Source organism: Phoca vitulina, unplaced genomic scaffold (assembly GCF_004348235.1).
Source record: "Phoca vitulina isolate PV1807 unplaced genomic scaffold, GSC_HSeal_1.0 scaffold22, whole genome shotgun sequence".
Lineage (NCBI taxonomy): Eukaryota > Metazoa > Chordata > Mammalia > Carnivora > Phocidae > Phoca > Phoca vitulina.
Window position 1 is genome coordinate 29,370,968 of NW_022589725.1, and position 19,664 is coordinate 29,390,631.

Below are 19,664 nucleotides of genomic sequence, written 5' to 3' on the forward strand. Positions count from 1 at the left end.
ATTGAGAAGGGAGGGAGGGGCAGAGGAAGGGGGAGAAAGAGAATCCCAAGCAGGCTCCATGCCCAGTGCGGAGTCGGACGTGGGGCTCCATCTCCCGACCCTGAGATCAGGACTTGAGCCGAAATCAAGAGTCAGACGCTTAACTGACTGAGACACCCAGGCATGCCCCATCTCCTACAGTTTTTAAATATTGTGAAAAATACTGTGATCATCCATTTCCTACCACCCCAGCTCTCGTGTCACAGGACTCTGAAGCAGTGTTGACGAGGGTTGGAGGGGGGCTGACTGGGCTCATCTCTGAGTCTCCACTTCTATCAGATGCTGTGTTGACCGTAGGTTTTTTGGTAGAAACATTTCATCCGGTTAAGCTATCTTGAATTGCTAGTTACCTTTTCTTTTCTTCTTAACAATTGGGTACTGAATGTTAGCAAATGCTTTTTCTTTATCACTTGACATTTTCTCTGATCTGAAATGGGTTGAATCACAATAATATATATTCCAATGTTAACTCACAAATGGTTCGTATGGTATAAACGCTTCTTGACGATGGGCCTTTTTTTTTTTAATATTATCACTAGATTTGGTTTGTTCACCTTTTTTTTTTTTATGTTGAGATTTGCATGTGTGTTCATAAGTGAGAAAGATCAGGAGTCATTCTCATGACCCTGTTCTTATGTGATCTTGGTAGCAGGGTCACTCATGGGTCATAAAATGAGCTAAGGATGGTCCCCTTCCCCCTGTTCTTTGGTTTGGTAGAATCTGCCTGTAAAACTGTCAAGATGTGGTGTTTCCAGATCTGTTCTTGGCGGTGGGGGGAGGGGGGAGGGAGCTGATTTTTAAGTGCTAATTTAATTTCATTTTTCCACTCAGTTTTATTGAGATAGAACAGACATACAGAACTGTGTAAGTTTAAGGTGTACAGCACAATGCCTTGACATATATATAAGTCATACATATATACATGATATAAATGATTATCACACTAAGTTAATATCCATCATCTCATACAGAGACAAAAAACAAGACAGGAAAAAAAGGAAAAACATTTTTTTTTTCCTCATGAAGAGAGCTCCTACTCGCTCAACTTTCAGACAGGCCACACACAGCAATATTAGCTTAGTCATCATGCTGTCTGGTACAGCCCTAGCACTGACTTATGTTGTAACCGGGCATCTGTATCTCCTGACACCCTGGCTGCTAGTCCCCCTCCCCCTGCCCATGGTAACCACATGCCATCTCTTTTTCTAGGAAACCAGTCTGGTGTGGGTTTTTTTTTTTTTTTTTAAGATTTCACATAGAAGTGAGATCATATGAAATTTGTCTTCCTCTGCCTTGTTTCCCCTAGCATAACGCCCTCAAGGTCCTCCACGTTGCCGCAAATGGCAAGGTTTCCTTTTATGGATGAGTAATATTCCATTGTGTGTGTGCGCACTCGAGTGTGTGTGCAAGTGTGCGTGTGGCACTTTTTTTTTTTTAGACTTGAAGGTTATTTTATTTATTTATTTTTTAAGTTTTTATTGTTATGTTAATCACCCTACATTACATCATTAGTTTTTATCCACCCATCTGTCAATGCACACTTAGGTTGTTTCCAGGTCTTGGCCCATTATAAATTTCAATGATGATTCCAGAACCAGCTTTTGGGTTTGTGATCCAGCATAAATAATTAATTTTCATTATTCCTTCCTCTCATTTCTACTGGTTTATTCTGTTCTAACTTCCTGACATGGACATTTATTAATTTCCAGGCCTTTCTTTTTTCTTGTAGCAAATAGTTAAGGCAATAAATTTCCCTCTAAGTACTGCTGTAGCTTCATCCTACAAGCTACGGCACACACACACAATTTTCACAACTGTTCAGTTGTATTTTCTAGTTCCCATATGATCTCTTAGACTCGTGAGGTGGCACTTGAGGCTTTGAGTAATCATTGATAGTTCCTCATTTAACTGTGCTGTCATCACAGGATCTGATCTGTGTGATAGAGGACAAAGCTTTCAGACTTTTAACCAGGATCCAGGCATAATAATTTTTTCCATGACCCAGGACACAGAAACATACACAACATATAAATAACAGAACTTTCATGAAATAACTCAATACTAGTACATGGATGCACCAGTATTTTCTACACCATTAAAATATTTGAACAGGTTTTTCATAATCAATTAAATTGATTTTGAGGCTCAACATACTGATTCAGACTATGGTATTTGGTATATTTTGCTAGATTGTGGTCAATTTTTATAAATACATGTGTACTCTATGGAGTGAAGGGTTCTATGTGCATCCTTAGTTTGAGCTTAATAATGTTTTACAGAACCACGTTTTGCCAGCTCAATCTAATAGTTATTGAGCGCTTTTAACATTTCCCATCATGATCATGGACTTAACGGTTTCTCCTGGGAATCTGTCAATTTGGGTTTTATTTGAAGGCCATCTCATTAGGTGAACATCAGATCAGTGTTGTTACATCTTCCTGATACAGTGTCTGCTATTTCCCCCCGATTATATAGTGACCTTCTTCATCCCTAATAATGAACTTTTTTCCCCCATGAAAGTCTAGTTTGTCCGATTATTTAAAGTTATACCAACTTTTGGGATGTTAATATTGGCCTAGAATCATTTTCTATTCTTCACTTTCAACCTTTCTGTGTTCGTATGTTTTAAGTAGAACTTTTAAAAATAGCATAAAGCTGGATTTTATTTTAAGACCAGTGTAGCAATTTGTCTTTTTAACTGGTAGGTTTAATTCATCAACGCCTATTGTGATTTCCTATATAACTGGACTCATTTAAACCTTTATTTTGTCATTCCTATTTATAATCCTTCTTTGCTTATTCTGCCCCCACCCCCTTTATTTATGCATCCTATTGGACTATTTAGATTTTATCTCCTTTTCCTCTATGGTGTTTGGACGTTAATAATGCTTTTATTTTTTTTTAGTGACTCCTAAACTTATAATTAAAATTTTTTTTAAGATTTTATTTATTTAAGAGAGAGCACGTGCACACGCATGCATGAGTTGGGGGAAGGGGCAGAGGGAGAAGCAGCCTCCCAGCTGAGCAGGGAGCCTGAATGCAAGGCTCAATCACAGGACCCCAAGATCATGACCTGAGCCGAAGGCAGACGCTTAACCGACTGAGCCACCCAGGCGCCCCTAATTAAAATGTTTCTGACCCTTCCATTTTCCTAACATACATATTTGACCTGATTTCACCAATGCCTCCAGCCACTTCCCCAACAGCAGCAGAACTGGAGAAGGCCTGAAGTCTGGTGCCCTTCCAACTGACATGAGCCCCTTTTCCAACCTGGTGCACACCTCCACTCCTTCTCCAACACACACCCCAGGACTACTCCTTGTTTTTCCTCAGACAGCTCATGTTTGCATTCCCTAAATGTTTACCAATTTTTTTCGCTGACCACTGCTTCTTGCAGCTCACCCCCTTCTTTTGGGGTCTTTCCAAAGTACATCCTTGACCAGCTCTTTCAGCAAGGATCAATTCTGGATCAACTTTCTCAAGTCCTCACGGAGCTGCAATAATGTCTTTACTCCACCCACACACTTCATGAATGGATTAACTGAGTACAAAATTCCATGCTGACAGTCCTTTTCTCTCACCACTTTGAAGACATTATTTTATCTGTGTTCCTGTCTTCTGGCTCTTTTTGGTGGGGGAGGAGGAGTTATTATTGGGAAACATGCTATTGATTTGTTGTTCCTTACCTTTAAAAGAAAATCTCTCATAACTTTTGAAGATTCATCTTTGGGGTTCTAAAATATTTTTAGGTGTGTATCTTATTCAGGCTCATTGCACATTCTGAGCTTGAGGGCTCACGTTTTTCATAAATTCTGGAAAACCCTGGGCCACTTTGTTTTTGAAAACATTCTTGCTCCTTCTTCGTGGCAGGATTCCTAATTAGACCTCAAGCTCTCCGTGCCGCCACTTGGGAAAACTCCTCAGACCTATGTTCCACTTCACCAACAGTCTCTTCAGCTGAATCTAACCAGCTCTATAATCAGCCCTTTGAATAAACTATTTGTCTTCAAGTTGGCCTGGTTTTTTTTCCTGGTACTATTTTTTCCATTACTGTTTTTCATCATCTACTTTTATACCTTTAGTAGTGATTTTGTGTCACATCTTTGGTGGGATGTCATCAGAGGCAATCCTGTCTAGGCTGAGTTGTGGGCTTGTTTCGGAGCAGCTTCATCTTTGCTTCAACCAGACCCTCAGAAAGCAGCAGCCGCCGATTAATTTCTACACAAGGCATGGGCTTCCAGTAAACGAGATTCTCAGGGACTGCCGGCCTCCTCTGCCCCAGGACAAAACAGATAAGCTCCTGGGTCATCGCCCCTGGCCACTAGTCTGCCCTTCCCTTGAGGGAGCGGCCCTTCAAGGGAGCGGGTTTCACACGAGGGGGTGAAGGGAGGCTCAGGTCCCATTCCCCCCCTCAACGAACTCCTGTTCCCCCTGGGTCATGACAGCCAAAGACCCAGGAGACTCCTGCTGACCGGACTCCACCCACACCCAGGGTCAGCTTACTTCTAGGCCCCAGTCATTCCCCTCGCCCTCCATTGCCAGAGGCTTCTGGCAATCTCTCTTACTAGTAGCTTATAAGCTCAGCTATGCTTTTTTAGAGAATGTTTATTAACTTTAACATTTCTAAATGTCTGGAAGAGGGTTTTCTCATCACCTCATCTAAATAATGTGTAATCTCTGATTTTTTTTTTAACCCAGAGAAACTAAGAGAAAATTCGGTTGCTAAACAGTGTATTCTGAAATAATTTATTTCATGTTTTAAGAGAATGGAAACAACTGACTTCCCACTTTAAAAAAACAATGCTTCTCATTTTAAAGAAAGATGAAACACTAAAAATAGAAATGTATTCTATTATAAGCCTTTGCTTATTCATCGGCTATTTCAGATTCAATTTCTATGCCTTAGGAAAAAAAGAAAGAATGGACATGTTCTTGTGTTTTTCCAAAATGCCAGTGTTTGGAAAAGTAGGTACTTCAAAAGGCCTAAATCTTCCTAGAGCTTACAGGCTTCACTTCATCAATGAAGACAACATGCCTCAAAGGTAGGAATCCAGAACGCCGACTTCTCTAAATGATTCTCTAAATGACGACTGTTAAGATGTGCTGGCCCACGACAGAATTCTTAATGGGCCTGACATCAGGCTCCCAGAAAGCAGGGACCAGTCTCTTCCGCACTGTATCCAAGCAAACCTGAGCACATCAACACTCCCAAGCGCGCGATGAACGAAGGCTCTACGAAATATGCCATCGGGGTAGAAGTCACCCATTTATATGGCTGTACGGACCACATCCAAACAGAAAAACACAGGTATCCTGGCAGAGGAAAATAATGCACACTGTGGGAACTGGATACTTACACACTTTTGGAAAAAGTTATTTCTTGGTTCTTCATAGTTTCCCCACTATTGCAAATGTGGTCTCTGTTTCATTCTGTTTGGTGCTGGTACCCAGAAACGTAATAGATTTCTGTAGGGTGACTTTGCCCCCCAGCAACCTTAATTCTAGGGACACCTCCTTAGATTTTTAAAAGTATTTTCTCCGTACATAAGCATCCTGCCTATGGATCATGGTTTTGTTCCTTTCTCCCCAATCTTCCCATCTTTGACTTCACTTTTTGAATTTTCCCTCCAGCACAGTGCTAAAGACAAGGAATGACAGCAGCTATCCTATTTTTCCTTACCTCAAAGGGAAAGATTCAGGTGTCCTGCCAGTTAGTGTGATGTTTGCTTTTTGTAGATATCCTTTGTTTATTTCAGGTTCTTGGTTCAGTGTGGATAAGTTATATTTTCCTAGAAATTTATTTATGTTGTCAGAACTTGCAAAACTCTTCCCATGTGGAGATGTAAAAAAATAGGTCTTCTATGTATGATGTGTGGTATAGCCCCCTCCTTGGGATCCTTCAGATATTTTTAATAAACATCTATGACACTGGTTTTACTTATTTTAATTTAGCACAAGTTGTTCGTTCTAACCACTTACCTTTTTAATGTCTTCTACATTTGTAGTAAAGTCCCATTTTACATTCTTGAGAGGATTTGTGCCTTTTTCTTTAAGATTTTATTTATTTATTTGACAGAGAATACAAGAGAGGGAATACAAGCAGGGGGAGTGGGAGAGGGAGAAGCAGGCTTCCCGCGGAGCAGGGCTCCCGATGCTGGGCTCGATCCCAGGACCCTGTGATCATGACCCGAGCCGAAGGCAGACGCTTAATGACTGAGCCACCCAGGCGCCCTGTGCCTTTTTCTTGATCAATTTTGCTTGGTATCTGTCAACATTACTCATCTTTTCTGAGAATGAAATCTTGGATTTGCTGGATTCATCTATGTACTTATTTGGTTTCAGTTTCATTCATTCCTTCTCATCCGTACTTTCTTCTGACTGGTTTCAGTTTATTTTGTCTTTCATAACTTCTGGAGAAAGATGCTTACTTACAGCTCACTACTTTTCATCTTTTCTGATGTATGTATTTAAAGGTACACATTTCCCTGTAAATAATACTTTCGCTACATTCTACAAGGTTTGATGTGTAGTATTTTCATTACCACTCTACTTCCCCTTTTATTGACCTACAAATAAATGCTAAAAGCATACTTTTACAAAATTTCCAAATATATGGAGATTTTCTATTTCTTTTTATTCATATTTCCAGTTTAACTAAACTGTGGTCAGATTACCTGCTCTATATAATCTCAATCCTTTGATATTCGCTGACACTTACTCTAAGGCCCCAGATATGACCAATCTTTAAAAATTTTGAAGCCAAATGTGTATTAGTTGGCTGCAGCGTTTTACTTATATATAGTCATAGACAGACCACATTAATTTTGTTCAAAGTTCTAATCATCACTGATTTTTGTCTGCTTAGCTGTCAATTACTGACAGGGTGTGCTAAAAGTCTTTACCATGATTATAGATTTGACCACTTCTTGTAGTTCTGTCAATTTTTGTCTTACGTATTTTGTGATTAAGTTAGTAAGATGCACTCAAAGTTAAAACTGCTGTATCTTTAAGCCGAATTAAACCTTGATCATTATGAAGTGCCCTTTCTCTCGATAATACTTTGTGTCAAAGCCTCTTTTACATACCAATAATACAACACCAGTTTTTTCTTTTCTTTCTTTCTTTCTGTTTTTTGGTATTAAGTAATCCTATGGCAAGCGCAGGCCTTGAACTCACGAACCCGAGATCAAGAGGCGCACGCTCCACTGACTGGCGCCCCCACACCAGTTTTCTTTTAATAGATTTCCTATAATACATCTTCTATCCTTTTATTTTCAACCTGTCTCCTGTTTACAGAACAAGAGTGGATTTTTTAAATCCAGAATATCTTTATGTTTTAACTGCAGTATTTTAATCAATTTATACTAAATATGAATACTGATATATTTGAGTTTAAATCTATAATCTATTTTGTGCTATTTTCCCATCTGTCCTTTCTTATCTCTTTTGTTTTAAATCATTCCATTTTGCCCCCCTCTACTCTTACAGAATACAGTTTCCATTCTTTAGTAATTACCTTTAAAAAAGAACACGCAGGGTTCACCAAGTTCAAAGTTAAACGAGTCCACCCCTTCCCCTAACTCCATTATCCTTTTTGCCTTCAGTGTTACTGTTCTCATGTATTTAATCCTCTCCCTTTTACAGCCACCACCCCCATGCCAAATGTTACTATTATTCTTTCACATTTGTTTAGAGTGGCCCAAATATTTACCACCCTCTACTCCTTGCTTGTACAGCTTACTCCTTCCATTTGCCATTACTTGCCCTAGAGCATCCTCCAGAATTTCCTTTAGCAAGGCTCTGTCACTAATTACCTGCCTTGGTTTTTGCCTTAAAAGTCATCTGGGTTTTTTGGTTCTTGATGTTTTTACCCTTTTGTTTCCTATATCACTACACCGTCTACATATGGGTGTTTTTTCCTTTTTCGGATGGGAGCCTCATCCATTCCGTAAAACCCTCAGGCATCATCTCGTCCAATACTGGCTCTGGCCCACGATCTCTCCTCAAACCCCAATTAGACACGCTTCTCAGTCTATCCTCCCTGATTCTTAATTGGTCTTAGAAATTTTTCATCTATTTGGTTCTCGAAGATGAAATCTGGACATTTTCTTCTGCTCTTTCAGTTCACTTTTTCTCTTCAATCTGCTGGGTTTTTAATTATAATTATCAAGCTGCTCATGTCTAGAGGTTGTCCCTGCTTCCTTTTTAAAATTTGCGAGGTCGTTTTATAGTTTCCTTTCCTGGTATGTATTTTCGAGCTTGTCTATTACTTGAAGTATAGTAAGAAGCATTGTTCACAATCGGAGTCAACCCCTCCACGGTCTGGTGTTTTCACAGATCTGTTTCTGCTGGTCCTCATTCACGGCACTCTGCGTTCCTTGGGTTTACCAGGGACTGCTCACTTTCCTGTGAAAATTGCACGCGGGGATTCACTAAGCCTGGCATAAAGGGGCAGTCCTTCGGAGACCTGCCCATCTGCTCCCTTGCAGGATGGCACGGGAGCACTAGAGTAGAACTACTCCTCTAAAATAAAGAACTTTAAAATCGGCTGGAGCATTTCCTTCCACTTAGGTCACGGGATCTTCATGAGGTACAACCTGTGAGTACAAGCTGGGGAATGGGCTTATTTCTGGGTTGCCTTCACCCCGGAGGTGCAGCCCTCTGTGGTTGCAGCTCTCAGGGCAGGCTCTTCCATCATACTGCCCCCTGTGCCCAGGGATACCCCAAAATTCAGAGTTTGCCCCATTTGCCAAATGCCCTCAGGGTTGGGCTTACTGTCCAAGGTCACTCGTTTCACTGAGGTTTTGGCCTCCTCATTATCTTCCAAGAGTAAATAACCTACGTGTCCATCATTAGATGAATGGACAAAGAAGAGGTGGTATACTTTATATACACACACACACACACACACACACACACACACACACATACACTCTCACTCACACTAGAATATTACTCAGGCAAAGAAAAGAATGAAATCTTGCCAATTGTGAAAACATGGTCACACCCTGAGGGTGTGAATGAGATAAGCCAGACAGAGAAAGACAAATATCACATGATTTCACTTATAAGTCATAATCTAAAACACAAAAACAAACAATCCACACCAAACCAAACCCAGATTCAGTTACAGAGCACATAGTGGTGGTTACCAGAGGGGAGGGAGGCTGGGAATGGGGGGAGGTGAAATGGGTGAAATGGGTGAAGAGAATCAAGAGGGACTAACTTCCAGTTATAAAATAAATTAAGTCATGGGGATGTAATATACAGCATGGGGAATACAGTCAATAATATTGTACTAACTGTGCACGGTGACAGATGGTAACTCAACTTATCGTGTGATCAGTTCTCAGTGTACACAAATCACTGTTGTACACATGAAATAGAATATTGTGTATCAATTACACTACAATAAAAAAGAAAATATCCCAAGCCATTCCATGCTTTTCAGAAGGTGCTTTTTATCTGTTACGTAGCACCTGCCCTGCACCCCCCCACCCTCCCAGTCAGAAGGCTGGTCCAGACCACCCAATCACCAGAACACAGTGGCCCCCTCACTTCTTGGGGCTACTGACATTTGGCTCTGTTGTGTCAAGAGACACTGAGGTTTGGCATTCCTAGCCAAATGAAATCCTAGCCAACCAAGCTCTTAAAAGAAAAAGGTAAACATCCCTGCTATATGACAGCAGGGCTGCTTATGCAGCTAGGGACACTTCCAAATCCAGACCTGGATAGACATCCATCCCAAGAAGAGGGGAGACTGCAGCGTGTCCCTGCACCACCGACCTGGGCTCTGCACACAGATTCCAGGAGGTGGGAGGATCTCCAGATTAGAAATGTGGGGGTCAGGGCTGAATGTTGGCGCCTTTGTTTTTAAGAAATCCCCAACATGCAGTACATTAACCCGGGGGTGGGGATCAGATAACTCAGTCCCCAGATCAAGGCTCTCCCTTCATTTCACGAAGAGGAGCTGTGAAGAGGAGCTGTATTTCCACTCGGATTTGTGGTGGAGGTAGCATTTGCTCATCAGCAACAAAACCTGACCCTCTTTCACAAGCCTTTTGTAAAAGCCCATCTTGGATTAACGAATTCCATGGCCAAATGCTCCCATCTCAGTGACAAAGGGGGAAGGACAGTATGAGTGAGTTATTTCTTGTTAATAGCGATGGTAACTCAAACTTCATTCTGGTTCCTTTTTAAAGTCGGCCATTGTATAATATATTCCGAGCCCTCTGGTCCTGCTGGTGGGAGTATAAATGAGTCCCCGCACCTTGGGAAAAACTCTGGCCTCTCTTCTAAAGCTGAGCATATGCCTCCTTGAGGCTTGCAATCCCACTCCTAGGAACGGACCCGACAGCCATGTGGATAAGTGGTCACCACAGTGAGGCGCAGGACTTTATATTTCATAATATCATGTAATTTCTACCATATTATAACAGGAGCCCCCAATTACAAACAGTCCAAGTACCCATGCAGAGCGAAATGGTCACTGGTGCAAGACTCACAAGCCGGAGTACCACGCGACAATGCCGGTGAACCACCACAAGGTGGACAGCACAGAGCACTCCCACCCCCACATCCAGTGAAAGGCCCAAGAGAGCATGGGCCGCATGATTCCATTTCTACCTCGAGTTCAAACACGATGGAGGGAATCTGTGTGCCAGGAACCAGCTACCCGTGGGGATGGGCAGCAGCTGGAGGGGGCAGAAGAGGAACTTGTTGGGGGATAATATTTCTTGATCTGCTGGTTAAACAGGGTGATCAGTTTGTGGCAGTTTACAACTGGGCTGCAGACTCATGACCGAGCACTTTTCTGTGTATGTAGTTTACTTTAGTAAAGAGCTTAAAAACATATATGCCCACTCTGGTGGGAAACTGTATCACCCGGAACTTGGAAGGCGGAGCACCTCTGGTTCCCGGAGCATCTGTGGCCCTGTCGCTGCTGCCATCTCCCAGCCCTCTCCCAGGCATCGTGGCCTTGTTCCCACCGAAGAGGCGGGTGGCTGGGGCCAGGGGCCGGGAAGGCAGTCACCTCCTGCCCAGACCTCACAATCCGTGGCCACACCCACTGTGCTGCCCCACGGACCCACTCTTAAAAATCCAACTGTTCAGAATTAAGTCTCCAACTTCATAAACTCCCAACTTGGGAGGGAAGCAAGTTAACACAGAAAACAGTGGCTGGCCTTCAGAGTCGTAGCTAAAGTTGACCTTTTCATTGTCCCTTGACCCGCCACCATAAGACTTCCTTAAGGGGGTCAATAATTCATTCTTTAGCACTGATTCCTTTTCCTCAATCACTGTGACTGCTACTAAATTCTGAAAATTACTATTTCTTTTCCAACTTACTACAAATATCGAGAAGGCAGAAAGAAATGAAAGTGTATTCAACAGAAATAAGGCTACGTCTAATTCCTATTCAGGAGTTGTCTTAATTGAAAAGAAAACAGTTTGGATGTAGTCGGGTGGTACATTTTAACCGCTGAATGAGAAGTTCCAGAGAAACATATCACCTGGGCTTCGGGCAAAACAAGCGTCTTCACCCTTCCAGGGAAAATGAGTCAGCCAGATGCTCCCATCACAAAGGGCGAGGAATCGGGATCAACTTTTCATTTCTTTGCCCAAAAGCAAAAGCAGGAAGAGTGGAGGAGAAACACAAGGATGGCGGTAGACCAGGAATGGACCCTTACCAACCAGACCACCTGCCTCACCCACCTTCCCCACCCACCTTCCCCTGCCTCCCCTGGCCTCCACACACCAAGTCCTCCGAGGACAGTGAACTCCGTGCGGGAGGCAGGAGGCTCCTCTCCTCAATTCCTGTGCTCCTCGAAGTCTGACTAAAAGCGAGAATAAAATGCCATCTACAAGAAAAGAATTTTCCTCCTACCACTAAGGAACACTCTTGCTCACTAAACACAAAATCCACCTCTTCTCAGAGAGAGCCAGCACATTGTTCAAAGCAAAAATAACATTTTCTTTCCTGGCGAGCATGTTGTCACTGATACACTCAATTATTCCCCAGCCCCACCTAACGCCCATCAGGCACGGAAGGAGACCGAGGGTGTTCGCTGCGTGTTCTCCTCCTGGCACTGCAAGCAGCTGGGAAGGGCCCAGCCCCAGCCAAGCACCTTGACATGGACAGCGGGCTGTGGAGAGACGAGGAGCGCGGAGATTAATATAACTGGCCTGGAGGGAATCCAAAAATCACTTGGCTTCGTAACATGTTTTTTGTGTTTATATCTGATGCTCTAGGAATCCTGACTACTTCAGGCTAAACAATAACATACGCATAGAACATGAGCACTAGAAAATCCTCTCCCCACTAGCTCGGCAAGGATGGGCACCCACCGTGTGCCAGGCACTATTCCGGGCATTAGGGATACCTCAGGGAAAGAGAACAGACACATCCCTGCATCAGCAGAATGGACAAAGTCAGTCACGTATGCAACATGTCTGGCTGGCGATAATGAAGAGAAAGCGACACAGAGAAGTGGGACAGGGAGCAGGGATGAGGGTGGGGGATGCGCTAGAGGCTGTCACTTTAAGTAGGGTAGTCAGGGAGATAACACTTCACCAACCTGAAGAAGATAAGCCATGTGGCCATCTAAGAAACAGTGCCCCATGGACAGCAACAGCAAGTGCAAAGGCCCCAAGGCAAAAGCATGCCTGAGAATCAGAGGAGGCCAGTGTGACTGGAGCAGAGGATACAATGGCAGAAGTGAAGCCAAAGTGAAAGCAGGGCCCTTGGAGGCCACTGTAAAGACTGGCCAAGGAGGGTCTTGAACAGAGAAGTGGTATGACCTGCTCTGGGAACAGACTAGAAGGCAGAGGGTGAGGGCAAAAGCAGGGACACCTCCTCAGAGCTAGTGAAGTAACCCATGAAAGAGAGGAGAGGGGTTTGGACCAGGGTGGTATCAGCGGAAGTGGTGAGAAAGGTTGCATTCTTGCTCTATTTTGAAGGGGAAGGTTTGCTGGTGTACAGGATACAAGAATGAGAAAGCAAGGAATTAAGGATAAACCGAAGTTTGTGGCCTGAAAGACGGGGCCATCTGGCCTAGTTTCATTTTACATGAAGAGGAAAGCAAAGCCCAGGAAGGATAAAAGTCAGGTCCAAGCTCACACCATTTACTTCTGGGACTAGAACCCCAACTACCGCTTCTCCCTCTGCTCCCTCCTGCACCTCAGCAGGAGACAATGGTGACCGCTCAGGTCACACCTGGACGCCCTCCAACTCCTCTCTGCTCTCAGATGCCAGAGTAGACAGCGCGCCCTCGGGGACTGCCAACACCAAGCACATAATGAAAACCAGGATAGGATGTTGGTGAATGAGACCCACAGGCCCTGCCCAGAGAGGATGATCAAGTCCATGGCTGCCATGCAAGAAAGCAGACCTGCTGTGCTCACACATTTCCATTCTCCCCAGAAGAACCCCCCAAAGCTAGACTTCTAACGAAAAACTTTAAAAGGTGGCTTAGTTGTTTAATAACATGAGGGTGGCCAAACAGATCTCATGTGCAGGCCAAGTTCAGTCCATGCAGGGCACCATCTTGGAACCAGGCTCAAGACAGCCTAAAACAGATCTGGTCCACTCACACCTTGACCAGGGTTAGGGCCTGGAATTAAAGGTTTCAGCTTAAGATGGTCTTTTATTCCAACTTTTTAGCCAGCAGATGCCATTCATTATCACTATAAATAGCTGATAACTTCCAGAACAATCTTAGTGAACCTCCTCTCCGACCGAAAAGAGAGTAAGCAGCTGCCCATCATTCTGGGTTCTTTGTTAACTTTGGTTTTACCTTATTCTACAAGGAGGACTAAGATAAGCCCACTAGTACAGCCAAGAATTCACAAAGTCTTCCCAAATACTCTCCAGTGATCCTTTCAATATATACAATATTGAATACTCTATACAATATATAGAGTATAACAGAGCCCTGCAAATGACCCAGGAAACAACTCATGTGAGCCAAGTATGAAAACACCAAGACACTGCTACGTGTAAGGCTTAAGGACCAGCAGCTGTTCCAATCTTGCCAAAATAATCGAATTTAGAAATTACAAAACTTTCTTCATAAATCAAAGTTGCTTCCCATTGCTAGACAGTGGGATACACATGTCACTCACGGCACTTAAGGGAAACACATTAGATGTGTCTGGTTTTTATTTTATTTTTTTCAAAGATTGTATTTATTTGAGGGAGAGAGCATGCACATGCACAAGCAGGGGGAGGGAGAGAGGGAGAGGGAGATGCAGACTCCCCCCTGAGCAGGGAGCCCAATGCAGAGGCTCAATCCCAGGACCCTGAGATCATGACCTGAGCCGAAGTTAGATGCTTAACCGACTGAGCCACCCAGGCGCCCCAGATGTGTCTGGTTTTTAGATGTGGGAGTCGGATTGCAGGTTTCAGGAGACTCGTCAGAATCTGTCTGCCTAAGAAAACAGCCTCCTAGGAAGTCCCTTAGTTAATTTTCTATAATGCTGGATAGCCCTCTTGCCCAGGCTCTCCCTTAGAATTAAATATTAACTTTCCCTACAAGCCATATGCCGTCTGCCCAATACCTATTTGGCTTGGTCCGGCTGACCATTCTGATGCTGTTGATAGCAGGTTAAGAATTTCCCCCGGGGTAGGGCCACTATCTGTGCTGCTCCCTCACCCACTTTTTTTCTTGGTATGCAATTTACGATGCACACAAAGAGGCAGAAATCAATGCTTTCCAAGGGTGGTATCTTATTAGGGTGAAGCCCATGAACTGCCACTAGCCAACTGTTAATGACGTATAAAATGAGCATCTTATATGGTTCAACATGATACTTCTAAATGCTCAAGAACGGAGACTTGAATGTTTAAAGAATTCCAACTACCTTGAACTCTTAAAAAAAAAGAAGAAGAAAAAAAGAATTCCAGCTATCTCTAGATCAGCACTGTCCAGGAGAACTCCTGGTGATAATGGAAACAATCTAAATCTGCACAGCAAACACACAGCTACTGAGCATGTAAAATACGGCTAGTATGACTAAGAAACAATTTTTTAATTTTACTTGATTGTACTTGTTTTAAGCTGAAACAGCTCTATGTAGCTACTGTACTGGACAACAGAGTTCTTCACACAAGAAACAGGTCTCACTCATTTATATTTATAGTGTTTAAAGACCCAGCACACAGGAGACATTTGATAAAGAAATGAAAAATACCTTCTTGCACTGAATACATTTTCAATCGGCTGTGTACCTTTCTTCCTATGAAGCTCTTAATTCTGATCTTCTAGCTCCACGTCCTCCCTTAGGTAGTTACTATCCCAGCAAATGTGGAATTATCAGGCCCTGTGGGTGAACATTCAGAAGGCCACGCCCACACTGCCCAGCAGCTGGGCAACAGGAACTGACCTGACCACCACCTGACCTGTTGGGCCTCCATGTTCCCATCCACAGAATGGGAACAACCATACCTATTCTATAGAAGGGGGCTGCTACAAGGCCTAGATATGCGTCCAAGTTGTGAACTCTGATTCTCAACAGTCAACCTTAAAAACCAAGCTGAGCTCAGCTTGAGTTGTCCAATGAAGTAGGAGGCTAACCAGCAAGAATATTAACAGGCATGGCGGTCTACCTCACTTGGTCAACATTTATCGTGTTACAGGCCAGGCCTTAACTACTACTGTAGGCCCTGGATAGCAGTCTCTGCCTTCCTAATTCTGACTGACCATTAGTTTTTCCCTCCCAAAACAAGATTTTAGCGAACAAAAATCCACAGTCTCGAAAGAACTTGAGTCCCTGCCTAAGTGTCATTCATTAGTAAAAGTTCCCAGAGATAAAAGAATAAGAAGAGTCTGGGGTCCTGACACTTTTAAAAGGCGTCCCTATTACATAATAAGCCAATATTCCACTTAAACCATTTCCATTCAACCACTTCGACAGAATTTGGTACTGTATAATTATTGCAGCCTGTTAACTTAGGAATCGTTTCAGCAAAGAGCTTAATTGCTCCAATGTGACTCAATCATTCAGGACTTATCTAAAACTCTCCAATCACCAAAAAATATTCATGCACCAAGGTACCACACTAACTTATCTCTTTACAGATGTTCAAAGGCTGATTCCTAACTATGAAAGAAAGGAGTCCTGTTATAGCATGGTGCCTACAGCTCTACCCACTGAACATCCTCTGTTTCCAAACCCCAAGACACCTTTCTTGTCCCTATCCCAGCCGCCCTGCAAGCCATGTGTGCATTGCTCCAGGTAAAGGGAAAACAGCCTAGTGGGAGGTATGCCCCCACTTTTCCTCCTTTGCGTAAATAGATAGGGAAATGGCATCTCCAGGACCTTAGAACCGGAAACTTCTTTCTGGAAAGGAAACAGGTTGGCAGCCCATGGTGGGGCTGACCTTTAGAAAGTTCATAAAGTAATTGAGACGTCACCATCGTAAGCAGCATGCTGCAGGATCACCAAGACTTCTCTGGTGTCAGATTAAGAGGAAGTTCAGAAGAGCAAGCACAGAAGGAAAGTGTAAGGAGGGAGGTAGAGTCAATAGGAGAATGCTTCCCAACTGCGCAGGGCGGGTGTAAAACGTGCAGCTGTCCCTCCCAAGAGTGCTGGAAAGAAGACCCGGGTCTCCAGAAACACTCAGCAGTCAGAATTCTAAAGCAGCGATCTCTAGTTTAGGATGTTGAGGCCCTGGTGGTCTCACTTCCCCAAACTCCAAAAAAATACCATCCAGATGCCCCCACCCTGCAGGTTCCAGCACAGTAAGCAAGCAGTGAGGTGGGAGGTTCCCAAGCACCCTTCAAAGTTTCATTTCCTTGGTGCTTCCCAGTCTCTGCTGACCTCCGACCTCCAGGAGTTATTGCCAAACTGCCTTCTGTTTGCACAAGGTCCTAGTTTTTCCCAGCTCTTGCTGGAGAGGTTGCCCTGACCCTACTGTGAGTGGGTGGTATATCTCCAGGTTACAGATAAGGAAACCCTGGTTCAGAGAGGTTAAGGGACTTGCGCAGAAGGTCTGTAAGTGAGGGCTGGGAGTGGAATCCAGACCTTGGGACTTCTGTGAGCCCTCCGCCTGCGGTAGGCGGGCTGGAGGCAGAACCAGACTCCACCTCCCTCTCATGCCCCGCAAGCCCCTAAAAACTCATCCCAGCAGTACCAAGCAACACTTGTTGGCTATTCCCTACGCGTGCTGGGTCTTCACCGCTTTTCTCTTAAGTAGAAATGACTGGCAGCCCCGTTTTTCAAACGGGAAAGCGGACACCCGGAGTGAGACAGCTTGGCCCAGGTCACCCTGAACGCTGCCGGGATTTCAGAAGCCCACTCCCTTAACCGTTACACCACAATGAGCTATCCTTTATTATCTGTAATCTGGGGAAGGGTCCCGACGCTTCCCGGACGCCCTACTAGAAGCGCACACCCCAGCCCGTCCTCCCTCACCCAGGGCGCGGACTGGGGAGCCCGGCGGGCCAGGGACGGCGCCAGGCCGGGTGCCAGCGCGCTTGGCCGGCCGGGCCGGAGGTGCCCGCTTCCGCCTGGGCCTGGCACCGCTGGCCCATTCATCGTGGCGCGGGCGGGGCGGACCGGGCAGGGCCCGGGTGGCCCCATCACCCCGCTGGACGCCTCGCGCCGGGCTCCGCGCTGCCGGGTCGGGGAAACGGTGCCCCCGGCCCCGCCGCCAGGGGGAGCAGGGAGCCGCCGCCCGCACTCCGGGAAGTTGCCACCCCGGCCGCCCGGGCGTCCGGACCCCGGACGGTCCCGGTCCTTGCACGGCGTTCCCCGCAGACCCGAGTCCCAGGCCCGCCTTGTCGGGGGCCGCCCGCCCCCCCCGGAAGCGCCTTCAGGCCGCAGCCCTCAGGCGGGCGTGCTCCGCCCGCGGGCCCCCCATTCAATCCCGCCCTCCTCCCCCCCGGCCGGCCCCCGCCGCCTTCCGCCCGCCCCCCCATCCCTCCAGCCCGGACTCCAGCCCGGCAACGTCATCCGGCCGCTTCCCGAAACTTAACCCCTTCCTCCGCCAGCTGTGCGCCGCCCCGCCCCGCAGCCAACTTTCTTAGCCCAACTTCGGAGCGTGCGGGCCGGTCCGACGGCCCGCAGATAGGGAGGGGTCGCCACGTCGCACTGCCGGGCCGCCGCAGGTTTCCCCCCACCAGGACGGCGAGGGGCGTGAGGTCCACACCGCGGGGCGCGCTCGGCCGCCGCCCCTGCACGGGGTTCTCCCGGCACACGCCCCCCGGGGTCCGACCCGACCCCGAGGGTCGGCGGCCGCAGCGACGGCAGGCGGCGGGCGGCGCCGCCGGGGGAGGGGCCGCCAATGAGACGTGTCACTCGCGGCGCTGCCGGCTCCGGCCCTGGCGCCCCGACGGCCCGGCCCGCGCGCCGCCGCCGCTGCAGGGCCCGGCCAAGTTTCTTACCTGCAGCCGGAGACACGGGAGGGAGAGCGAAAGGGCAGGAGCCGCCGCCGCCGCCGCGGAACCGGGAGAGAGGAGCCGGCCGAGCCTCCGCCGAGAAGCCGCCCCCGAGCAGCTGCAGGCGCCGCGACCCCGACGCCGTCCGCCCCGTCCGCCGTCCGCTCCGGCCGCTCGCTGGCTGCGTGCGCGCGTGTGGAGTCGTGGCACTTTCTGCCTCGGAGCTGGCGAACGGCCCCCTCCGCTGGGATCACCGCCTCCTGCCTTCCCCACCCGGGCCAGCCATTCATCGAGCCGCCTCTCCCCATTGGCCCGCGCCCCGCCACTCCGTGGGTCGCTGGCCAGTCAGAGCGCAGGCGGCCGAGCCGCGGCGGCGGCCATTGGGCAGAGAGGAGGGTCTCCGCCTCGACCAATGGGAGAGGGGAGGAGCTGCGGGGAGCCGCGGGGGGCGGGGCCGGGGAGGGGCGGGGTCGCGCGGTGCGGCTCTCGGCCCAGCGCGGGGGCGGGGCGGGGCCGAAACGCCCAGCCAAAGGCGGAGGGTGGGGGGCCCGCCGGTCAGCCCCGCCCACTCCAGGCCCGCGGCGCCTCTCGCAGTCACTGCCTAGGGGCCGGCTCTGCCCAGGCAGGCTGCGGAAGGTTCGAATCCTGGCGGTGCGGAGCCTGCGCCCCTGAATCTCGGCAGGCCGAGGTGGTGGTGGGTGTCACCCTGAGCGCGGTTGCGCAACCCGCCAACAGCCGGGAGGAGTGCCTTATTTAAACCCACTAACTTCCCCCAAGCAGCGGCACCTCCAGGCCCAGGGTGTGAGGACAAGTTCTGCTGGTGGTCAGCCCCAAGAGGACGAGCTGTAATCTTCAAAGAGATGGCATTCAGTACCAGAAAGGATTTTCTTGAGCAAATGGAGGAATTGGGATCGAAAGACCAGAAGGTGCATAAGGAGTCGAGGGTGGATGTGATTGCACCCATTTTTAGGGGTGGTACAACTGAGTACGGTCTATTTGAGTTACTCCTACAAAGCACGGCGGGCAGAGCAATAAATGTAATCCACCCTATGGTGTTTTACTCCGTGTAAGGAAGAGGGTGAGAGGGTCTGACCCAAGCAAACTCACCCGTTTCCCGGAAAACTGAGCAAATAGTACTTCATAATATGGTCTCCTCCCCTCAGTATAAGCTAACTACTGTCTCTTCATAACCAAATAAGTCTTTCAATTAAGGTAATTTTAGGCCTGGTTTTTAACCATTATATCGGG

General features: G+C 46.8%; 1 protein-coding gene across 2 annotated transcripts in view; it reads right to left on the reverse strand.

The window, feature by feature from the left end:
• The window catches only part of RRBP1 (ribosome binding protein 1), a 62,939-nt gene extending 44,316 nt beyond the window's left edge, over window positions 1-18,623 (reverse strand). For both annotated transcript variants that reach the window (XM_032419436.1, XM_032419435.1), the window contains exon 1: window positions 18,423-18,623. The gene's annotated coding sequence lies outside the window, so the exon portion shown is untranslated. The remainder of the gene's footprint in view (window positions 1-18,422) is intronic.
• Window positions 18,624-19,664: the final 1,041 nt, after the last annotated feature.